At 40.1% G+C, this 23,108-nt stretch overlaps 1 protein-coding gene and 2 pseudogenes across 1 annotated transcript in view; 1 reads left to right on the forward strand and 2 right to left on the reverse strand.

The window, feature by feature from the left end:
- LOC146470474 (tubulin--tyrosine ligase-like protein 12) overlaps positions 1 to 4,222 on the reverse strand; it is a 42,283-nt gene extending 38,061 nt beyond the window's left edge. Inside the window, exon 1 of the mRNA XM_085122566.1 lies at positions 4,132 to 4,222. The gene's annotated coding sequence lies outside the window, so the exon portion shown is untranslated. The remainder of the gene's footprint in view (positions 1 to 4,131) is intronic.
- On the reverse strand, positions 619 to 4,136 carry LOC146470476 (uncharacterized; annotated as a pseudogene).
- A 1,642-nt stretch (positions 4,223 to 5,864) lies between the features above and the next one.
- Positions 5,865 to 7,423, forward strand: LOC146470477 (uncharacterized; annotated as a pseudogene).
- The last annotated feature ends 15,685 nt before the right edge of the window (positions 7,424 to 23,108 follow it).

The following is a 23,108-nucleotide window of genomic DNA, read 5'->3' on the forward strand; positions in this document are numbered from 1 at the left end:
AGTTCTACAGTAAAAATATCCCTGCCGCTTTCCACTTGAATTCTCTTTTGCACAAGGAACACTTAATATCTTTCACTTGGGTCATTTTGTTTCCCCCTTAATCTGTCATTAACTTTTTGCAGATCCAAAAGATTGTGATATTTTTTTCATCTAAATCTTTTGGTAACAAGATTTTTCAGGTTTTCCTTCAACCCGGGGGGGTACTCCAAACAAAATTGGGTAGGGGTTTGCGGCCCGCCTCCCAAAACCCTTACCCTATTTATGACCAAAATCTGCGATTTTCCCTACCCTATTTATGACCTGAAGTAGCTTCGTCTAAAAAAAAGATCGAACCCAGGACTAGAGTGCAAAAATCTATACCCTATTTATTACCAAAATGGGGGGAAAATGGCTAAAAGCGATACCCTATTTATGACCAAAACAGCCGAAAAACCATACCCTTTGGCGCTGCACATATCTATATAGCCCATGTAAGGAAGTACCCCCCCCCCCCCCTCCCCTGGTCCTTCAAGCCTGGGGGAGTTTGGGGGATTATAATTTATTTACCACAAATTTGCATCTCCCAATCATTTTGGAGTGCAACCATGGGGACCTTCCCGTGTAATTCAATATTTGACATTAAAATCAGAGCAACATTTATTTTACAAGACAAAGGTTGAAATTTTAAACTAAGAAACAATAAGATACATTTGAAAATGTAACAAAGTTTGTTTCTGCTAAATTGACATTATGAAAATTGTAAGTTCTTGGAGGGTACACAATACAGTAGGTTTTAGGAATGTAAAATGTGAGATTTTACTTAATTCCTACTCCACTTTACAACATATAAGCTTCTGGTGAGACAAGATTCAGGATGTTAAAATCCAACTTTAGATATTCAGGAATTCTTAGCCATCTTAGAATTCAGGCGTCCAAGAAAAACTTAAGTGGGAATCAGGGTTTGTGGGCATATTGTGGACCCTCTTGTACAATTTTCATGTTGAGTTGAACACAACTGTTTAGTATAAAACAAACAATGTGATTTTAGTTAAAGCATATTTGTAAACACAACAGAACACTCAGGAAAGCATTAGAAGCTAGAGTGCAGACATTAGACACATGAAATACTCTTAAATATTTACGGCTAACAAAAGCACAGAACAGAAATAGTGCTATTTTGATTTAGTAGAGTTTCATGGTTCTGATACCTGCACTCCAATCCAGAGAGTTGAGTAAAATAATATTTTCATATTCAAGCATTATGCATTTGTTCAAATTCTGTTAGCATGCCTGCAATGCTTTGGAAACCCAAAGCAATCCATTTACTGTTGGTCTGTAGTCCATGAACAGCTGTAACAAGTAGGTAATAAACATGTGAGAATTATACCAACATGTACTGTTCAATTGGTAGCTTCCTTTCTATGGTCCATTATTCTCTGAATCCAAGCACAATGAAGGCAGTATGGGCGAGGAGGGGCAAATGAGAGGGGGGCTGTTGTACACAGATTGCCAAGATACAACCCCACTGACCAACATCTCTGAGAGAAGGGGAGGAGGTCCTGTACTAGTACTGTGTATTGCCAAAAAGACATTAAAACCCGCAGATAACAACCTAGACATCAGAACCTTTTTGGCTGAAATTGTTGATTTTGATCCCTCATTTCCCTGTAAAAACCAATACTATAAGAACCCTTCTAGGCTAAAATTCTGGATTCTTGTTGGCAGGTTTTTACTGTAGTGGTCAACCACAGGATAAGCTTTGTTTGATCATGTACCTAAGATTAAATATAAACCCTGCCAATTGAGAATGGACCTAATTACAGAAATTCATTATTCCGACCAAAGTGTAAAAGTCCTTCACAAAATTTGATTATCCAGGGCTGAGTTGCTCGAAGCATGGTTAGCGCTAACCATTGGTTAAGAGGTATTAAAATCTATAGGTTGTTATGGTATTTAACCCGGGTTAGCGCTAACCATGCTTCGAGCAACTGGGCCCAGATGAACAAATCTCCAGGATGTCATGCAAAATTTTGATAAATAATGTTGCTGAAAGTTTACATACAGTGAAAGGTCCCTTTTGTATGGCAGGGCCCATATTGGAATTTTCTGACCCCCAAATGTTCAGTTTTTCTCTGTGTACATTACTCATTAGTAACTAGACCTTGAAGAGTAGTAAGGCAATGTGTGTATATATCAATTCCATAACGATTTGATTCTTGTAGTGGATTAACCATAGTACATACATGTAGCTGGTCTAAGATACGATCTGAAAGTAGAGTGGCATCATCAACTTCCACTGCGGGTAATTCTTCATCCATTGGTGTAGGTGCAGCTGGATCAAATCCATACCACTCTAAATCATCAACAGCTGGCCGCCTTGATCAGCAATTTCTGCTACCGCAGTCAAAGTACAGTTTCTGATATCAACCATACCATTGGACCAGATTCTCTGTGGGCTCCAGTTGTGCTCAGTTCTAAGAGGATGGTTATTCCATGCTGTTTTAAAACTTGTAATAGCTCTGTTTATGTGGGGTAGAAACACATAATGCAGAGCAGATTTATGAATTGGGTTATCCATATTCAATAAACCATTCTCTTCCATTACCTGGAATGTGTAGTAAAAAATGTGGGCCACACAGCGAAGGACATCCCGCCAGAGCCGTTTGATTCTCTGGTTGTGGGTTGATGTGCCTGCCAAGTAGCTTCCCCTGTTTGGGCCTCTTCTTTGTTCCATTTCTTGCCAGACGCCAACATTTTCCCCACCTTGATCTGTCCGGACCCTTGAAGGCAATCCAAATGACTGGATGGCATCTAAGAACAATTCTTTTACTGTCTCACTGCAATTATTGCTTGAGCAGCGAAGATAAGTGATTAAACGTGAATAGCCATCAATAGCTCCATGTATAACAAATCCCCAAGATACCAGAGAATGATGGCCATCTAGGTGCCACAAGCTGTTTGGGCCAGGCACACAGTATGCAGGTCGAGAGATGGTAATGGCCCATCGAATTCTTGCATTTCTTGGATCAATTCTTGCTAGACTCTTACGAATGCGATCTCGCTGGATTCTGATTCCCTGAGAGCGAAAATACATGTATCCACGAATCATGGATGATCCAACAAAGCAACCATGTTCTTGCATAAAGTTCCTAACTTTTTGGTCCACCTCATCATCACTAATTTCGTCAAATTTTGACAAATGCTCTAGTCCAAACTTGGCGCTGAATTGTCCAGCGTGATACCAATAACATTCGAGCAATTTCATTCCAGTTAAAGCCCAGTGACCTCAGTTCAATTAGAGTTTCCTCGTGTATATCAAACTTGGGTCTTCCTGGATGTCCGGTTTTAACACTTTCTGGAAAAATAAATGACAAAACTGCTACTTGAGAGCATCTCGAGCGACAAGGAAAATCACCATGACGAATATAGTCCCAGTACATTAGCTTGAGATTGTGCGCAATTTCTGACAATATAGCAGCAACTGAATGTAAATGTTGGACATGAGGAAGCACGTTTCGTAAAGCTTGGACAGCATTTTCAAACCTTTCCAGAAGAGTTTCGTCTAAGGAATAGTTTGTAGTAAAGTTTGACGCTTTCAATTGCTCATAATCTAAGACTAGCTGTTCCAAATCTATAAAAAAACAAGTCCCATCCGATACTATGGCTGGCAGCTCCGCCGGCCGCCATCTTCTATTTCCCAGCGATGATTTTTTCGGTCCCAGCCTCCCCCGACCATAGCCAGTCGCTCGTCCCCAAATTGTTGAACGAATTTTGTGTTGTTGAAGTTGAGACTGTTCGATGTTGGTTTTGAGGTTGTTCGTTGTTGAAGACGAGAGGAATTGTTGTTGGTGTTGACTTACTTTCGTTGTTGGTTATTGTATTTGCCGTTGAAGTTGGACGGATTTTATTGTTGATCTAGAAAGAAAATGTTGAACTGCAGATTGGTTGTTGATGTTGGAAGCGATTGTGATTCCTTGAATTTTGCACCATTCCGCCTTCCATAGAATGTAGGGGCTTTGCGGAAATCTTTCCAAAATCATTAAAGCTTGAGCTTCAATTTCCACGCGGGTCTGGATTCTGTAGAATTTGAAGCTTGCAACTAATTGCTTTCTCAAAACAAAATCAATTTCCAATCATGAAAAAGAGACTCACCTCATTCTTCAGCTTTACGTGTAAATTTTTCCAAAACTGTTCAGGGATACCGGCCACTATTAGCTGGCCTTTGTGCAAAGTCAAGAACTGATCGTAATCTTCTTTTCCACCATCTTGTCTTACTGCGATCGCGTTGGCTTATGGGACTGTCATGAAAGTGGTGTCTCAGCTCGAGTCACGCAATGGCCGGTAAATAAAACGGTAATATAGGCAACACTTTACGGGTTTCTTGGGATTGATAGAAACAGGATTCTTCGAGTGTGAGTGAGTGGTTGGAGGTCTCTCTACTTCCAGGAGTTTCGTTATCCTGGAGGACCAAATTATGGTCTGTGCTGTGGTCACAATTATAGACCACCTTTTGGTCACTCTTCAGCAAATAGGAATTACGTGATACCAAATAAGTCACTTTCTGTTTGTATGTCTTTCTTGTGGACCGTTTTGCTAGGTCGTACTAAAATACAATTCCTATCTTGGTTTCAAGAAACGTGCGACTGAATGGAACAAGAACAGGTGATTTTCTTATAGATACTTTTATTATTATGGATACCGTTACAACAAATAAGAAGTTTTGTGGTGCACAGCCGTGTACAAAAGAACACTCCAATGTGGATAAAAGATTGAGATACCACTACACTGGATGGCTCAGTTGACAATAAACGACGAAACCCTTGAATGAACCAACAAAAGACAAAGCTGACGTTCTTGCCATTCCGACATACTGACAGTCGAACCTGCATTAAGCGGTCACCCTCGGGGAATGGCTAAGTGACCGCTTAATACAAGTTACATAGAATACACGTCAAACACAATAAAAGTGACATTTGATGTAAGATTTATTAACTAAGTGTACAGTTTTTGAACAAAAGTACTCACAAAGTCACTTAAGAAAGTGCAGCATTAAAATGGTATGACAAAGGAAAACATAGAATAGAAACCGACTAAGAAAGCAATCAAGACCTTTTTATTTGCGAACGCTTTTTAAATCTACGTTTTATTTTTATATACATTTTATGTCTACATTTTTCTATAGCTAGTCAATTTTTATTTTTATTTTTAGCTTTTTATCATTGTTATGCGCAATTGAAAATAAATAATTGCGCAATAGAAATTAATTATTTATTATTACTAATAAATGAAACATTAACGCCAATTAAGATCGTACAGTCAGTATTGCCGGTCATGCGAAAATCAATTGCCTGACACGGACTATTTGTCATCGTAATTAAGTAAGTTTCCTTTTACAAATTGACCGATTGAAACAGGTCAAGAAAAAAGGTGGCCGCGAGAGTAAACGGTGACCGCGACCGCTTAATGAGAGGTGACCGTTTAATAGACGTCAGAATTACAGTTATTAACGGCAGTAATTTTCGAGACTTTTAAAACTGGCTGCTTTATAAAAAGGAAGGGGATCACCTAATACGGTGCCGCTTAACACAGGTTCGACTGTACCAATTGTATTGAGACCTTTGTATGCCCAACCTCCCGAAACAGATAAGAAAAAGAAATTAAAATACTAAAGTGTGTGGAAACAATTTGGGGAGGGTGCAATTTCATTCTAAAAGTTGCGCGTTCCTGTGAAAACATCGTGGCTATCAAAAACGGCAAACTAAGCGAAACAGAGGCCTACCCAGGCACTTTCACAGCGATTTATCTGTGTCTGGTCAAAACCGCTAAAATATTTGACCAGATGCATTTCCTCTAACATCAAATTGCTCTTAGAGCACCGAAAACTGTTATTTATGAGAATGAAATTAAGAAACAAATCGAATTAATGGACAAAAACAAAAATGAAATTGTGTATGCCGAAAAGAAGATGACTGAGGAAGTGGAAGAAATAATTCGTGATTTGCGGGAAAATGAAAGGAAAGTGAAGGCCAATTTGACTGAAATTTATGAAGCGCAACAAAAACATCACGCAACACGAATGGAAAACTTTGAGTTGGTTGTCACTCAACTGAAAAGCTGCGTTGAACGAGGCGAGAGTATCTTAGAAAGAAACATCAGCGCTGAAATTCTTCAAACAAATCAAGCCATCGTCGGACGCTGTGAAGAACTATTGAATGCACGTAAACCTGAAATTTTTAAGCCACCACATGTGCATTACATACTGGAAAATAAGCTGGATATTTTGGATCGAATTGTGGTTAGTAACACCGATCCTTTGATGTCGTTAGCTGAAAGACAAAGTGAGAAAGAGGTAATGGAAGGGAAATTTTACGATTGTAACTCGAGATTTAGATGGATTGCAGTACTACCAAGAAAGTAATGATATAAAAGTCCACATGTTAACTCCGGCAGGCGATCAACTGAAAACATATATAAAAGACACCAAAGACGGAAGGTACACAGTAACATGCACACCACAGAGGGCTGGCCAACATAGAGTGGAGATTCAAGTTAATGGTCAGCCGCTGACTGGTAGTCCCTGGGTTGTTCATGTTTCTCATCAGTATCAATTTGCGTCTCAGTTTGGATCAACTTGAGAAGGACAAGGAGAGTTTAAGATGCCTGGCAATATCGCTGTGAGCGATAAAACTGGAATGATTGCCGTGGCGGATGAGGACAATAAGCGAATTCAAATGTTAAGCTCTGATGAGAATTTCTTGAGAGAGATTAAACTCAACAATAATCCTACTTCGTTGGCATTTACCCAATCTGGTGACGTCATTGCCTGTATGCCTGATGGCGAGAATCAACTTTCTCTGTTTACTGAAGGTGCTCAGTTCATCAAACGCATCAACGATAAACATCTAAAGGAACCAATTTACATATATGTTGGAGGTGATGGTCGCATAATCATGTGTGACTTCGAGAACAGACAAATCCAAGTCCTCTCCCCTGACGGGAATGACTTGCTTCAGTCCTTCAGTGCCCCAGACTGTGATTCATTCCCGTGTTGTGCTGTTTATCACCAGGACACATTTTTTGTTTCTTATCCAGATGCTAATTGTGTCAAGGTATTCAACAATGCAGGAGTGTATCAGTATGATATAGGCTGTGAGGGATCCGGTGACGGACAGTTGAGTTATCCTATCGGACTCGTTGTTGACAAGTTCAACCAACTGATTGTGTGCGATGTTGATAACAAAAGACTGCAACTTTTTACACTGGACGGCAAGTTTGTAACTAAAATAACAGGACAACATTTGGTCGATAGCGACCTTTGTGATGTTGCCGTTCATAAGAACGGAAATGTGCTCGTAACCGATGCTGACAAAAACTGCATTTATGTTTTCCAGTAGGAGTGTTCGAGAGGGATATGTTTGGGTCATTGCCATTACCTGATATTTTGGACTTTATTTTACACAGCACCGCAAATTTCAGCACCGCAAATTTTAGAATGTAATCCCTGCTCTGATATTCATTTTACTGAAATAGGTCAGCGTACCCCTATTTTCTCTTGCTTGCGCTTAACAATTTAAAGCAGTGCGCTGATGATGCACCAGTTGAACTTACAGCCGAAAATAACCCCCAGGACCAATAATTTAAATAGAGTCTAACTTCGGCCGTGGCTTAAGACAATTAGTGGGCCTCCAACTCTGTTTATATTAGTTTATTATTTATTTATTATTAAGTGGTTTATTTTAAGTAGAGAAATAGTTTTTCTATTCTGGAACACAAGCCTAATCTTGTTACCGTCAGCAGCGGACAATGTTTAGATATGATTGTTGGCAAAATTGAAAATGGCTTAGAACGCCGTGGTTTTGTTACACACCGTCTAAACTGTCTTTTAATAACTGACGCTAAGAGTTTACAAGATTTATATGGAAAGGCAAAGGTTTAGTGAAAAAATATCAAGAAATGGAACAAATAAAAATTACGTCTGTTGAATTTTGTCGGCTTAGTGAGAAACAAGTGCTTAATTGAGATTTCGTCGCTAAACGGAAATTTTGATCATAACTTTTATTGGAAAATATCATAAACATAAAAAATGGTGCTATAGATAATGCCATTTATTAAACCCATTTGAGAATCTCATCTCCAATTTTTCTAACAAGCCAGTCGTTGTTTTGAACGTTAGCAATAGCCTGAATCTATGATGTAATGTGCTTGACTTTGTTTTTATCGAAAATCGTGCTTGAAACCTGTTTTCTGAGGCGACAGAACAAGAAAATTTCATGGAACACAGGTTGAGAAAGGTAAAGGAATAGAAGCAAAAGAGTCAGTCAAAACGCGGTGTGGTTTATAGACTAGTGCTTGCATTCGGGTTTCATGGAACACAAGTTGCATTGCAGAAATTATGTTTCAAGCTAACGTATCTTGCAACGTTGTGAAAAGTAGGTCCTTAGTTTACTTTTTCTTTATTTTACGAAGCAATTCTTATTGCGTATAAGTCGCAACTAAGTTGCCCTTATCGGGAAGAGGATAATTAAGTAAATTATCATTGACATCGCCATTATCATTATCATTGTCATTATTATTATAAGAGGGAGGTTACACGCACAGGCTTGTCTCGATCGTTATGGCATTAGGTTGCAAAGTTGCCGAAAAAGTCTCGTTAAACAATTCCTTTATTATTTGTTACATGAAAACGTTTGTTCTTCCACCACGAGTTTATGCGTCGCTCTACAGTAAGGAAACAAATATTTGATATTATTTAGTTTCAGTTAAAGGAATCAAAAAAGCAGGTAGTTTAACTAGAACTGATAGCATTGAAAATTAAATGAAGGGATATTAAGCATTGATTTAAACCCATGCAGATACCAAATGCAAATGACTGAACAAGTCTGTGAAGTGCAGGCAGTGTCCTTAAAGCCGGATAGGTTTCTATACTTGAAGAAGAAGATGGTCGGTCGTTTCTTTTTAGAATTAAAGACAGTTATTGGTGAATGTTTGTTCATGCATCATTCCATCCTAAAAATATTCAAGCAATATTTGCTTCCCGTAATCCGTATTCTTGCATGCAGCTTTAAAATACTGACAGAGGCCTGGAACGGGTAAGTCAACGCTTTGGTAGACTTAATCAGTTATTTTTTTCGTTGCACTTGGTCACTGCAATTTGTTGAATAAATAACGTACTTTAGTTTTAGAGGAAAAAGGTCGCAAAACATTCAATGTAATAATATTACATCAGCTTATAATTAATAGGTTTGGACTGTTTATAGGTTAAGTATGAAGAAAGGCTTGTACTTGATCGTTCTTACAGGCTTCAACTGTTTAATTAACCAATCAATTTTAAAATAAAACGTAGAGGTTAATCTTCTTATTGAAACGTTCTTTTCAAGTTGTGTGTTTTTACAATGTATTAGTGTTGGGAAAAGAAAGTCCCCCTTCTGTTCCTAGGACTAGCCTGACAAACAGATAATAGGCCTCCGCCATAGCATTAACCGTTTCCTAGCCTTCCTTTGTTTCTACCTTGCATAAAAACATTTACAAAGTGATTGCTTCTACCGCACTTGGCACATCTTTTGTCAAACGTCGGCCATTTTCTACGCTAATGTGTTCGTGAGTTTCTCCGCAGTACTCGTTGTTCTCCGCGATCCTTTGCACTCCCAGTCTTTTCGCCACGATGTCTCATCAGTCTCAATACATATATTTCACTTGCATCTGATGCTACAGCGAGATTTTTTAGATGCTTAGCCTTTGTTTCCCCGATTTTACAAATTTTGATCGCGGCTTTGCCACGATTAGTCGTCTTTCATTGTGCTTCTTTCTAAACGCGGCATCTCTCACTGTGTCGCGTAACCAGGTAACAGCGAGTATTGCAAAAACATCACACGATTTGGCAAGTGTTCTCCAGGCAGATAGCAATGATCGAACGTCTGTTCATCTCTTCATAAATTTCCAGTCCTTCGTTAATTATTATCCCCAGTCGGTCTTGAACTAATTTACGGCAAACTCGTTGAGCTTCAAAGTCTCCGACGCGGCATCATCCGGGTATTTTACTCGGCAGCGAGGTGCCAGTCTATTTGATGGCTTTAAAGGTTTGTCCATGGGCTGTAGATGCAGTTATAAAAGTGATGCTCGAACTTGTACTTTCCTCTCTGTCTTAAATCTTGGTTATGCTTTTTCTGACACCTTGAAAAACTAACACAATAAGTTCGAAAACGTAAACTTATATTTGCGGCGAATTTCCGCTCATGATCCGCGCGCTCATAATTATAGGGATGACAAAAGATTTAACTTTTCTATAGTTCCAACAGTACATGTACATGACGCGACGCTTCTAGTAAATAAAATGCGCATTCTTTTTTTTTGCGCATTTTTTTTTTTGACTGGGCCGTTGCCAACATGGCTAAGGCACAGCTCATAAAACGCGTCGATTTATTGGTCGGCCGGCTTTGCCCTAGGAATATTCGCGCGATCTACGCATGTGCCTGTATAGGCCATTTTCGAGTTGCTGTCAATCTCATTATGAAGGCGGTGCTAAGTGCTGAAACAGCAAAGAAATAGCAGGAGAGAATTTTGAAAAGTTAGGTCTCTCAAAGTGGACTTAAAATTTCTTTTGGATTTCTTGGCCCTTACATTGTTAGGTAGGTTGTTCTAGGGCGCAGAAGTAACGTTCGAAAAAGAAGGTCTTTTTACATGTATCTTGACGCGTTCGAGGTTGTGAAGTTCCTCGACTGGTAACCTACGAAGTTGTGGAAGAGTCGTTATTTCTTTCTCTGTGTAGGCCGTTTAGCTGTTTTCTGTTTATAGGGCTGAGCTGACTGTCTCTGTATAAACAGGGCTACTGAACGTAACATTATGGAATCTCTCCGGCTAACTTGTCATGATTATTGAAGGTGAATTGTTTTTAAATCAGTCACTTTAGGCTTATGCGTTTTGTCGATGCAAATTTTAAAAAATGCCACGTTCTACGTGTACTTGAGCCGCATTCTTACTTGACTGGGTCGTACGGGCAGCTTTCAAGGCTGTATTTATTTTTCACGACAGGAGCTATCAATGTGAAAATTACGAATAAATCACATGTCCTGAAAAGACATTTAACAAGTATAAAGGTTCCCTTAATACTCTAGTGAGCGCCGTGCTCTGATTGGTCAGAAACTGTGCTTCACTGACAACTCTGCGGGAGATAACAGAAACATTGTAGTCACTTTAACAAAGAAAGTACATTGTACGTGAATATTTAAAAATTATTCCATGAGCGCACGTTGGATATGAGATGGTAAATAACCAACGAGGTGCGAAGCGGCGAGTTGGCTATAACCAATCTCATATCCAACAAGCGCGAATGGAATGATTGTTGTATTAAATTATTCCCGTTTGGATATTGATGCTGAAGTTTAAAGAATTTTATCTTAAGTAAAAATTTCTTTCAAATTAAAACGACCGGATGTTGAGGCAACTTCCGACCAAAGCGACAACGTAATGATCACATGACACGCGCAGCTCATTGCGAACGGAGTTGAATGTAAAATCGAAAGCGAAGTAGATCGTATACCGCCGGATATTTCAAATTCATGAAACGTTCAAGTGTAGGAGTAGCATCCTTTCTGAGACAAGCATTCAAGTGCTTCTGAGGTTCCAGCTAATCGAGAAGCGTAATAGTTGTGCACATTTGAGCAAATGTTTTGCTGTGTGGTGCCGAGCGAAGGAAGGGATCAGGGACGGCTTTTTTTATGCTGAACTGAATTCCTCGTAGACTGTTAAAACACTTAAGGCAAGGCGAGGCCAAGTGTACGAGGTAAAACCTCACTGAGACAAGCATTCAGTGCAAGTTTCTAAACTTCAAGCTTATCGAGAAGCTTAAGAGCTGTGCACATTTGTGCTAATTAATGTTTTGCTGATTGGTGCCGAGCGACGGAAACGAACATTATGGCCGCCGCTTGTACGGATTTAATGGATGAAAGTTTGTAACTGGAGTCCTCGTAAATGCGTAGAAACAGAAAGGCAGGCATTAAGCTCTTTTTTTGAAATTTCTTCGATCGGTTTTAACCTCTTACCGCCAGGATTTGCAAGCCATCCTGAAATTTTTGAAGGTAACCGGTTGTTGTTGTTGTTGTTGTTGTGTGATCTAAATCGTAAAATCGTGCAATTTTGTCTGATTTTAAAGGAAACTTAGGAGACACACGTACCATTAAATAGTGTCATGCCGAACTTTGTGGTTTTTGTTGTTGTCATTGTCTGGTATTTCTTTTCTTTTTTTCTCCATTTTTCCGAAGAAACTTTCGCTTCTCGCCGAAAAAAAACAATTTAGCTTAGCGACACCTGGGGCAATCGTTTTCCATATAAGGTCAAACTGCGGTATATGGGATTTAGTGAACCAATCAGAACGCTAGAAATGCAATATCCGAGGCTGAAAATTTAATAAATGATTTTAACTGATAGCTGACTATTGATCAAAAACACACCCCACAGTCAGCTCAGAAATGATCGTTGATTTCAGGGAAAAACCTTTAAAAAGCGATTCGACGTTTAATTTCCATGTAATAGCTAACATCATAATTAAGAAGTCAATTGAAGTTGTAAAGGTCGTCACCTTCGCATTACTTCAACTGAGCTGAGAAATGGCCGTTTTTTCAGTTGATACTGAAAAATGTTAACTGAAAACTGTTAGTCCGTCTGCGCTTTGCCTGAATATGGTGTGAACCCCTTAAGGCGGGGGTACACCTGAGAGCCGTGTTCACGCCGCTTAAAATCGGTTAAATGGAAATCTCTTGTTCGCGTTTCAAGCAATACAAAAACCCTATGCCCATCACACAAATCAATGTTTTGGGGTGTTTTGTCAATTTTTGGGTGACTTTTAGCTATATTTGGGAGGAGATAGTTTTTCTCAAATGAGTAGTAAAATTAAGAGAAATAAGAAGTATTGAAGAATTAGTGAAGTTTTAAAATTAGAATTTGTAGTTAATAATTGCCAACGAGTCAGCCGAGCGAAGACGCGAGGCTGGCGAGGCGGCAGCATTATAGAGCCGTGCGAAAGTACTGTGCGGGCGGAAAAAATCTCGAGTGATCGAGAGGCATGTTAAGATTCCTGAGTGTAAGGTAAGATTCCTGAGATTCCAATGACGTAATGAAAATTGCAACGGACCAATCGTAGCTCACGGCTCGCAGAGATTATGACGTCAATGCCGCATGGTTCTGATCGTCGATGCTCACCGGCTTTGGCATTTATCGAGTGTAGACCAAGTTTGAGGCAAGAAAAACGCCATTTTCACCCGTTTTTGTAAGGTTTATTTGTTTTTATTACCAATTCTACGTGAGTGTACTTTAGTGTCACTGTGGTATATTTATCGAGCTAGCAAGCTCAACAATCGGCCAGCGAGCCAAAAGAGTACTCGGCCAGCGTGCCAAATCCAGACAACGCCAGCGGGCGTATTAATTAAAAGCAATCAAAGAAACTGAGAAACCTCTTTAAACTGAATTCAATCTAAGCAAACCTAAAGCAAACGACAACTGTAGCAAACTATCGGCCAGCGATCCACACGAGATCGGCCAGTGCGCTAGCCTGTAGGAAGGCCTGATACTCAGGCTACCAGTGAGCCAACTTTGTCACCGCCAGCGAGCAAAAGGCAATCAAAACAACTGAGATTTAATTAGAAAATTAAACAAGACTTACCTGGAAGTCGAAGTTTAATTGGAATTCTTCTACGTCATCTTAGGCTTGAGGGATCAGGTGAGATTGCAGTGCGCATGCGTACTTCAGTCTTCAAAGAGTATGGCCTGTACTTATCATTTGAAGATAATACAGGTGGGGGGGAACCACTACTTGGGTGGGCACCTGATCCCTCAAGCCTAAGATGACGTAGAAGTGTTCCAATCAAACTTCGACTTCCAGGTAAGTCTTGTTTAATTTTCTAACTCTTCTACGTCATCGGCTTGAGGAATCACGTGAGATTTTGAAGCCATGATAAATGCAGGCTAAGAATATCAATGTAAGATTAAAACTCTTTTAATCGCAACTCAACCTGCCTGCATGTAAGGTACAAGCTCAGTAATGGAAACATGTTTGCACAACAACTAGGACTTATCAATAGCCTCAGCAAAATTGCCCTTGTTTTGAATAGGCACACTATAGTGCCTCGCAAAAACGCGTTCTGAGGACCATCCTCCTGTGCTTAGAACATCCGCAATTGGCACTCCTGCTTTCTTAGCTGCTGAAGATGATTCAGCCCGGGTACTATGAGCCCCAAACCTAGATGTGTCAATTCCAGCTAGTTTAAGCATAGATTTAATCCATCGGCTCAAAGTACTAGCACTCACAGCATGATAAGGTTTCTGGTAGGTCAAAAACAACTTAGTGTCATGTTCTCTAAATAACTGTGTTCTTTCAAGATAATGTGACAATGTTTCAACAACACAAATTTTAGGGTCCTCAGAATAAGAACAAAGTTCCATGATTGGAGACTTAATGGATGGTCTACTTTGTTTTAACAAGTCAAACTTGAACGTAATCCTGTCCTTTTCGCAAGTCATTCGGTCCAGATCAAGCTTGTGCAGTGATTGGACCCTCTGAGCTGACACCAGGGCTACTAAAGTAGCAGTCTTTAGTGACAGTTCTTTGAGTGAGAGCTCAGCATTCACTTTCCACTGTCGAAAAAAGTCCAGGACAACTTTAACATCCCAAACAGCACTGTAACGCGACTGTGTTGGCCTTGAAATGTAGACCCCTCTCATGAAACGGCATATTAAAGGATGATTTCCAACAGGACATGTGCTACCACAATCGAATGAAGATATAGCAGAACGGGCAGTATTAATTGAGCTATATCCTAAGCCCAACTCAAACAGGAAAGTCAGAAACTTAAGTACATTGTTTACAGATATGTCATGTGGATCAATTTTCCTTTCACAGCAGAATGTAGTCCACTTTCTGAAATGGACACCATACTGGTCTCTGGTGGATTTTCTCCAAGACTGCAGCATGATACCTCTAGCTTCTTCTGGAACTCCTGCTGTTTCCGGATACAAGACATGCGATCAGCTGCATCTTCTTCCATAGGGGGTGGCTTGTGTCGGAATGGGGGAGCCTGAACAGCTTCTCCTTCTTCAGTAACAATCTCGGCGGTTGAACCAACATGGACATTATCCTCGGGTAATACTTCTGAGTGGGCCACATGGGTACAATTATCACTCCCTCTGCCTCGTCTACTATGATCTTCTGTAAGCATCTGTGAATAAGGGCAAAGGGTGGAAATGCATAAAAAGGCTCTCTGTTCCATACTATAGAAAATGCATCCACAGCAGCTGCACCAGGATCTGGTTTCCATGATACATAAGTGCTGACCTGTTTGTTCAATCTTGACGCAAACAGGTCCATCTCAAATGGTCCCCATAGCTGGGACAGCTTCTGGAAAACCCCCTGGTGCAACATCCATTCACTTCGGTCATTAAAAACTCTGGATGCTCGGTCAGCCACAATATTTTGTTTCCCTGGCAGATGAGCTGAGCTCAGAAAATTATTTTTTTCCAAGGTAAATTTCCAAATCCTCCTTGCAATGTCATTGCAAGCCCTAGATTTGCTACCACCCATATTGTTTATGTAACATGACGCGTATGTGCTTATTGCTAACATCATTACACAATGAACGCAACGCGAAAAGCACTGCTTTTAGCTTCAGCTCATTGATATGCAATTCAGCCTCCACAGGGGACCAACGACCACCTTCAGTGTGGTGATCTCTCACTGCCCCCCACCCTTGTTTTGATGCATCTGTAGTTAACACGATATCTGGACTAGGGGGTGAGATTTTCTTTTCTGATAGCTGAATATTATCTATCCACCAATGCAAGTCGAGTTTAGCCGAAGCGCTCAATATCATTTGTGCATCAAAATCACCAAAATTGTGTTTCAAGGCGTCAACTTTTTCATTTTCAAGAGTTCTAGAGCATACACAATTCTACTGCAAGAGCACTGCTAACCATAACAGCCCTGATTGTTGGCTTCTGGGTATTTAGCAGTTCTGTGCACTCCTCCCGCAAGTGTTGAGCCCTATCGGGAGTCAGTCTAACTGTCATTTCTTCAGAGTTAATGATGAAGCCCAAGAATGTCAATATTCTTGCAGGGATGAACACTGACTTGTCAGGGTGGATAATGAATCCCAAACCTTGTAAGAGTAAAGTTGTCTTTTTAACATTTTGCCAGCATTCTAGTTTAGTGTCTCCCTGTAAATAGGAATCGTCTATGTAAGGGACAATCTCAGACCCTGTCTGCCTTACATTAGCATATACAGGCTTTAACAATTTAGTAAACAAACGTGGACAGCAAGCCAGCCCATTGGGAAAACAATTATACTGAAAGAGTTTGCCCTTCCACAGAAAACGTAAATATTTTCGGTGTTCTGGGGCTATAGGCACTGACTGAGTAGTAGGCATCTTTGAGGTCTATGGATGCCATAAAACAATTGGGTCTAACCAATTTAATGACTGACTAAATGCTTTCCATTTTGAAATGATGATACTCAACATTTTCATTGAATTCTTTCAGATTGAGTATCAATCGATAAGTTCCATCCTTTTTGCGTCTAGTGAATATCGGAGAGATGAATTCTCCTATGCAGTGTGTAGTCTCCTCAAGGACTCCTTTATTACACAGTTTTATAATTTCAGCAGTGATAATATTCTCTTCTGTAATATTAAACCGCTGCGTTTCAACATTTTGTTGGTCACATGAGAACCCCTTTACAAGTTCAATGTGACAATGTTGTACTGTGTCAAGACTGAAAACATCAGAGGTCAATTTCCTCCAATTGGACAAACTCTTTCAGTCTACCCGCTTTGAACTGCGTGGTACTTATGAGAGAAAAACTGTCCCCTTGAAAACATATCATATTTGGGTTTCTCACCTCAGTTGTGGTTGGCCTGTCGTTTCGAGCCATCACTGTGACTTTGGCTCCTTGCTCTTCGCTCCCTCTTTTTGTTGTTTCTGGTATTGACTGCCATAGGGGAACGGGCGTTTGCCTAAAAAAGGACGCTGTGTGTAACTTTGTCGTGAAGTATGAGGTCGTTGGCCACGCCCTCTGGTCCTGTGCATACCATTACTCTTGTAATGGCGCTGTCTAGGGTAAGAACTCTGTTGGACCATCGCCTTTCGTACGACTTTGTTCGTTTTTTTCAATGTCCTCCAGTCGTTTGGAGGTGTCCCCACCAAACAAAAATTGGTTTATTGGGACTGATGCAGAGAAAAGTGACATGTAATCATCATTCAGGTCAGGCTTGGTACACTCTCTACGTCTAGCATTGATTTCATAATAAGCAAAACTCATAGTTTCAATTGCAGCCATGCCATCACTAACAAAGCCATCAAATCCTTCTGAAGGACATCTGAGTTGTCACCTGATGTGGCCAGGTCTGGCAGTTTTTCTTTCAGATTCAATGTTTTGTCTAACATTTTTGCCAAAATAGTGACTGACTTGACAACACATGTCTGAGCAACTTGAGCCCTTGAGTCAAACGACCGGGTCTGCGGCCGTAGTCTCTGCCAAATGAGCTCATCTACTTTGGTTGTAACCAGCGAGTTACAGTTATCAGGTCGAGTTATGAGACCAAGCTTTTCCTTAAATTTGTCCTCATCAGGTTTTTCCTTTTTGAACATCAACTGGTTAATCATTTCTGACAGTTGTGCATCAATACCTGGATCCACTTTCTCTTGCATTTGCATTCGTTCAGCAATGGTGCTTAGCACTTTTTGTTTGCTGGTCGTCTCAACACGGGCAGTCGACCTTGACTTTTTTGTGGGCGGTTCATCGCCAGTAGTATGATCGTCGCAGCCGTCGCTTTCTGATCCAGAGGCGGAAACATCGCCCTGCTCATCGCCGTTGTGTTCCCACAGATCCGGCTGAGTCAATGTTTGTTCGAGCTGGTCAAATTTGGAGTCGGATATCATCGACCCGAATTTCAGAAGCTCGCTGCCTTCGTTGCTAGCGGATTTTCGCGCCATCTTGTCCACTGAGCCGTTCGACGCGTTTGCCTTCGAGATCGGACGACTGTTTTCGTCACCACACTTCTTGTGATGAGTTTCGTCCTTGTTAGCACTTGCAGTGCTGTTAATATCATGGGGACCTTTCTGGTCCTTGTCTTTTTGCGATGTAGAAGCCGGCTTGGGCGGCATTTTCATTGAGACCGTGTGTGCAGTGCTGCCACGAGCACAAGGTCAACTTGATCTCTGTGAAATTCTTCGATTTCACAACAGCAATGTCGCTTTTGCCCTCAACCAGAGGGCCAAAGTGGTGCTTCTGCGAAGCAGTAATGCTCTGTAGTTATAGTGTACAGCCTACAAGCCGGGAAAAAGTGAAAAATCCACGATTTTTCAAGCGGTCATAAGACACGCGACCATGAAGTACGAACGAGCGTACCGCACTGAAGTACGCATGCGCACTGCAATCTCACGTGATCGACGTAGAAGAACTTAACTAATCAAATTCAAAGCAAAAATTAACGTTCCAAGCGACGAGCGAGCAAGCTACATTCTGGGAATTCAACAGCCAAAAAATTACAGGTTTGATTGTGAATTTGTACTGAAATAATATTCTAATTGACCGCTTCTTTGTACTCTGAACAGTTTTTGCGAAATATTTGAAAAACGTGCCCCGCACGGGTCAATAAATTCGCTTCGAAATGGACTTGTAGTTCCTTCAAATCGCTTGCGCTTCTCTCGTCTCGCATTTATAATTATACGCGTTTCTTTCTAAGGCGTAAACAAAGACTTTTCTGAATAAATTTTTCATTTAGGAAAGCTTTCTGTGTGTTTTTCTTTCTATTTTCATTGAGAAACCGTGACAACTGTGTAATCTTGCGTAAACAAACACATGCTCTAGAGACGATTCAAATTTCACCCATGTGATGCGCGGATTAAATTTCATCGAAATTTCTGAATTTTTTACCTTCAAGTTTGTTTTTTGGAAAAATTTTAATCGGCAACTAGTGTATTTTATTCCATAATTAGTAATTTTAACTACCGTCGATTGCATCTACCCGTGAACGCACGCGCCCAAAACATGTTTTCACGTGACGCAAACGTCTGAGTTTCAGGTGTCAAACTTTGAAGTTTTCCCGCCCAAATGTGAAGTTTTACTTCTCGACACTGATCAGTGCCACTGCTCAAAGGGAAGATGTTTTCAATCAACAAGAAAAGACGAAATTATCAGAAAGTCATCCCACTTTCAAGCGATTTACGTAATCAAGTGAAAGAACTTGCGCAGGATTATTCTTTTTCAGAAGTTGGGAGGAGATTACGCATCAGCAAGGGTGCAGTTTCGAAAATCGTTAAGCCGTACATCTTGACTGGAAGCACGGCTCCCAAACAGTCGAATCACGTTCGAAGAGTTCCTAGGTGTACTTTCCAAGACTCTATTCTGTTGGAGACCATGGTGCAAGCAAGTGGTTCGTCCTCTCTTAAATAACCCTTTGACTCCTTTCGTGTTTCCATAGGTTTTGCAGAAACTGAATTCTTCCAAGACCGTTAAAATTCACTAAAATGCGCAGTAGATAAATAAAATGATAGTGTTGGCTTCCAAAATTAACTGCATATTAAACCGGAATGATTAAACAAATGTTTTTCGACGTAAAATAATATGGTTACCTATTAATCATTTGCATTTGCCGAAAAACACACTTTAACGCAAAAATTGCTAAAATTCACGGCATGTTGATGAAGACCTTTGGCATATCAAATTTCAACCAGCTTATGCAAATTGTCCTTGAGTTACGCATCTGTCGCTTCTCAAACGCATGTATGAATTGACAAAGACACAAAAATCAACAAAAAGCTTTTCCAACAAAACATTTTATTGAAATAAACAATACATTTGCTATTAGAGGCAAAAAAAACTTTCAGTTTTTTTGCGTGCGTGCAAACACGCATGTAAAATTTGAAGACGCTCCGTGTTTGTACAAAGCGATCACTCGCAGTAAATAGGCCTTATCACGGTTTTCGACGCCATTTTGACGGGTAGGTAAACAGGCTTGAAATAACAGTGTTTGTATGGAAATCCGATGTCAAATAATTTTCATAAAATATCGCTTCTGAAAAATTCATGAATTGGAAACTTTTGGCACTAGAAAAAGGACTTTAAGAAAGAAATTTGAGGGATGTAGCTGTGACAGAGAGCGCCCAGTCGTGTTTTGAACTTTCCATACATTTCCCTGTATTTTTTCCCACGAACTATTTTTAGCAGCACTTCACGGCTGCTTCGCTATACAGACAAATGTATGGAAAGTTCCAAAGTTCCCATTATGTATTTTTTACTGCACATGGGGTAGGAAATAACTACTTTGCCAATTTTGCTGAATTTTGGAAAACCTCTGGAAACGGCTGGTGCATAATGGGTTAATACCATTAACATCGAACTGGCCCATGCATCCCAAAGCAAACAGTTTGTGCATGTCCTTTGCCATCTGTTCGAATACGAAAAAAATTAAATTAATTGAAAGATTTTGTTACTGTTTATGCTCACGTGTAAAGGTTTCACTAAACTATACAACAAGCCTCGGAAAGAAATGCAATGCATGTAAGTTTCTGTGTAAAGCCTCAAAGAACGTTTTTGTCAATGAGAAGTACAATACTATTGTTCATTGTCGGTACGTCATAAGATTGAAATTCTTACTGTCTACAGTTTAAGAGGATAAAAAGTTATTATTGGGTTCATTTTTGTTCTGTATTCTTTTGTTCAGGGTTAAAACCGTAATTTAAAACCAAAAGTCTCTTTCCATTTTGGCGATTCTCCGCTGTCGATCAAAATATTCACTTAACAATTCAACACATTTCAAATTGTCTTCAATACTTCACTACAAAAAATGTCGTACACAAAACATGAAACTGTGTCTTCAAATTATCAGTTAGCATTTCTTTTGAATGCCTGCTCGTTGGCACTTAGCGAGAGCTATATCTCGTTAATAGACGGATACCAAGTTAGTCCAAGAAAGCCGGGGTGCTCTTGCGTGGATATCAACTGTCTGTTACTGTACCAAAAATCATTTTCTTTCTTTTATCCCCTCCTTAAACCTCTGTAAATTCCATCCAAATTCAGGTGTACCCCCACCTTAAAGAATACATTGCTCATTTTGTGGATCGTGTTAAAAAAATTGCCTTTAATAAAATTGTAGTTCTTGTAACATGCATCACTTCTCATTTTCAGCTTCATCGAACACCACTGGCAAAGCCTGGAGACGACTGTTCTGTCGCACTTTGTAATACCTGTCGCACTTTGTAATAAAACTGTCACACTTTGTAATACCTGTCGCACTTTGTAATAACACTTGTCACACTTTGTAATAAAATAGCTGTCGCACTTTGTAATAAATGAAGCTGTTGCACTTTGTAATAACAAGTTGTCGCACTTTGTAATAAGCTTTCAAATTTCCTTTGAATAGGATATTTGGTAGAAAATATATGACTTAACTAATCCCCCAGGGCACAAATACGTTCTTCCTTGATATTTTACTCTACCTACTTAACTGAGGGGACTAACGCGTTTTACTCCACGCTTCTTGCAAATGTTATTTTGGAGATCACATAGCTTGTTTAGCAACGATGGAGTGTAATAACTGAACAAAGGGGAAATAACTCCAGGTAAAAATAAAAAGATGCCCGAGAGGGTTGGGTCCAAGTGTCAGTAAGGGAGACGGAGGCTTCAAGTGACTCGCTACTTGTTCTATATGAGGAGTGTTTTTTTTTGGAGGGGGGGCGGGGTAGTCACAAGATTTTAAATAGGTGCTACAATCGTGGCTAAAAGTCGAGATAGCTTGGTCACCATTACAAGACAAATACCACCGTTCTTCGAAATATACACGTTACGCAGTGTAAATGGTCGATAGGTCTGCACGGTAAATAATCGAATTTACAGTTGTATTGTTCTTCGCTTGGTGTGTGCTGAGGTATTAGTAGATGGGAGTTGCAGTGAGGTGTGGGCCAAGAAATAAAAGACTGGATAGATTCTATCTATATTCTGAATATCTGCTGCATTATATCCTCAAGATTGGAGGAATGGTCCTCGTGGCCTTTTTGACGAAGATACTCATTTTTTCACTGCTGCCTCTGGATTTAAATCCAGAAATGATGGACCCTCCAGTGAAATTCCCATGGATCTTCAAGGGTTTCTCCACCAAGGGAGGAATGTGAATCATGACTCTATTTTGGGCTGATTATGCCCTTTCCCTGCTGAGCAGCGGAGATAGGAAGAACCAATACGATTTCAAGAAAGTGGAGTCCATCTTTGGGATCACAGTTGTCGCGTTTCTTTGTTAGAATGGTGGTCCACAGATCAAGCTATGCCTACCTCTTGAACTGAACACTGACCAGAACCTTCAAAAAGATCCCCTGGGGTGGAATGGATGCAATGTGATAGCCTTTCCTTTCGAGCATTGGTCGAAACCATTTTGTGAGATGTACAAATGCCTCCTGCCCTAGATCGACGAGGTCATTTTGAGGTGTGGGTCACGCATAGTAGTTAGACTAGCATGTCTTTAACCACTTGGCTGGGAGCAGAGGAAAACATCTTGCCCAGGATTTGCAAGAACACCAAATCTCTCCTTCTGTCCTGAGCATCATCACAGGTTACTTTCCAGTTTCTTCCTCTCTAACACCTGAATTAAGATACCATTTACAAATTAAACATACAATAGGGCCATTTGCACGGTAAATTAGACTAGTACCGAGTCAATGGAGCGGCTTAACAAAACCGATTTTTAAAAGTCATTGCTCGTGATGAGGAAGTGATCCTGTCACGATACATCAAGACAAATAACAATTGCGAGAAGCGTGGAGGACAACGCGTTTCTTTTTCATCCCCTCAGTTAAGTGTGCAAAGTAAAATATAAAAGAAGAGCGTATTTGTAGCCTGGGTGATTAGGTAATTCACTTATTTTCCACCGAACGTGGTATTCAAAAGTAATTTAAAAGCTTATTACAAAGTGCGAGAGCTTGTTATTACAAAGTGCGACAGCTTCATTTATTACAAAGAGCGACAACTTGTTATTACAAGGTGCGATAGCTATTTTATTACAAAGTGTGACAAGTGTTTTTACAAAGTGCGACAGGTGTTACAAAGTGTGACAGTTTTATTACAAAGTGCGACAGGTATTACAAAGTGCGATGA

This window comes from Pavona decussata, unplaced genomic scaffold (assembly GCF_977016875.1).
Source record: "Pavona decussata unplaced genomic scaffold, jaPavDecu1.1 SCAFFOLD_114, whole genome shotgun sequence".
Taxonomy (NCBI): domain Eukaryota; kingdom Metazoa; phylum Cnidaria; class Anthozoa; order Scleractinia; family Agariciidae; genus Pavona; species Pavona decussata.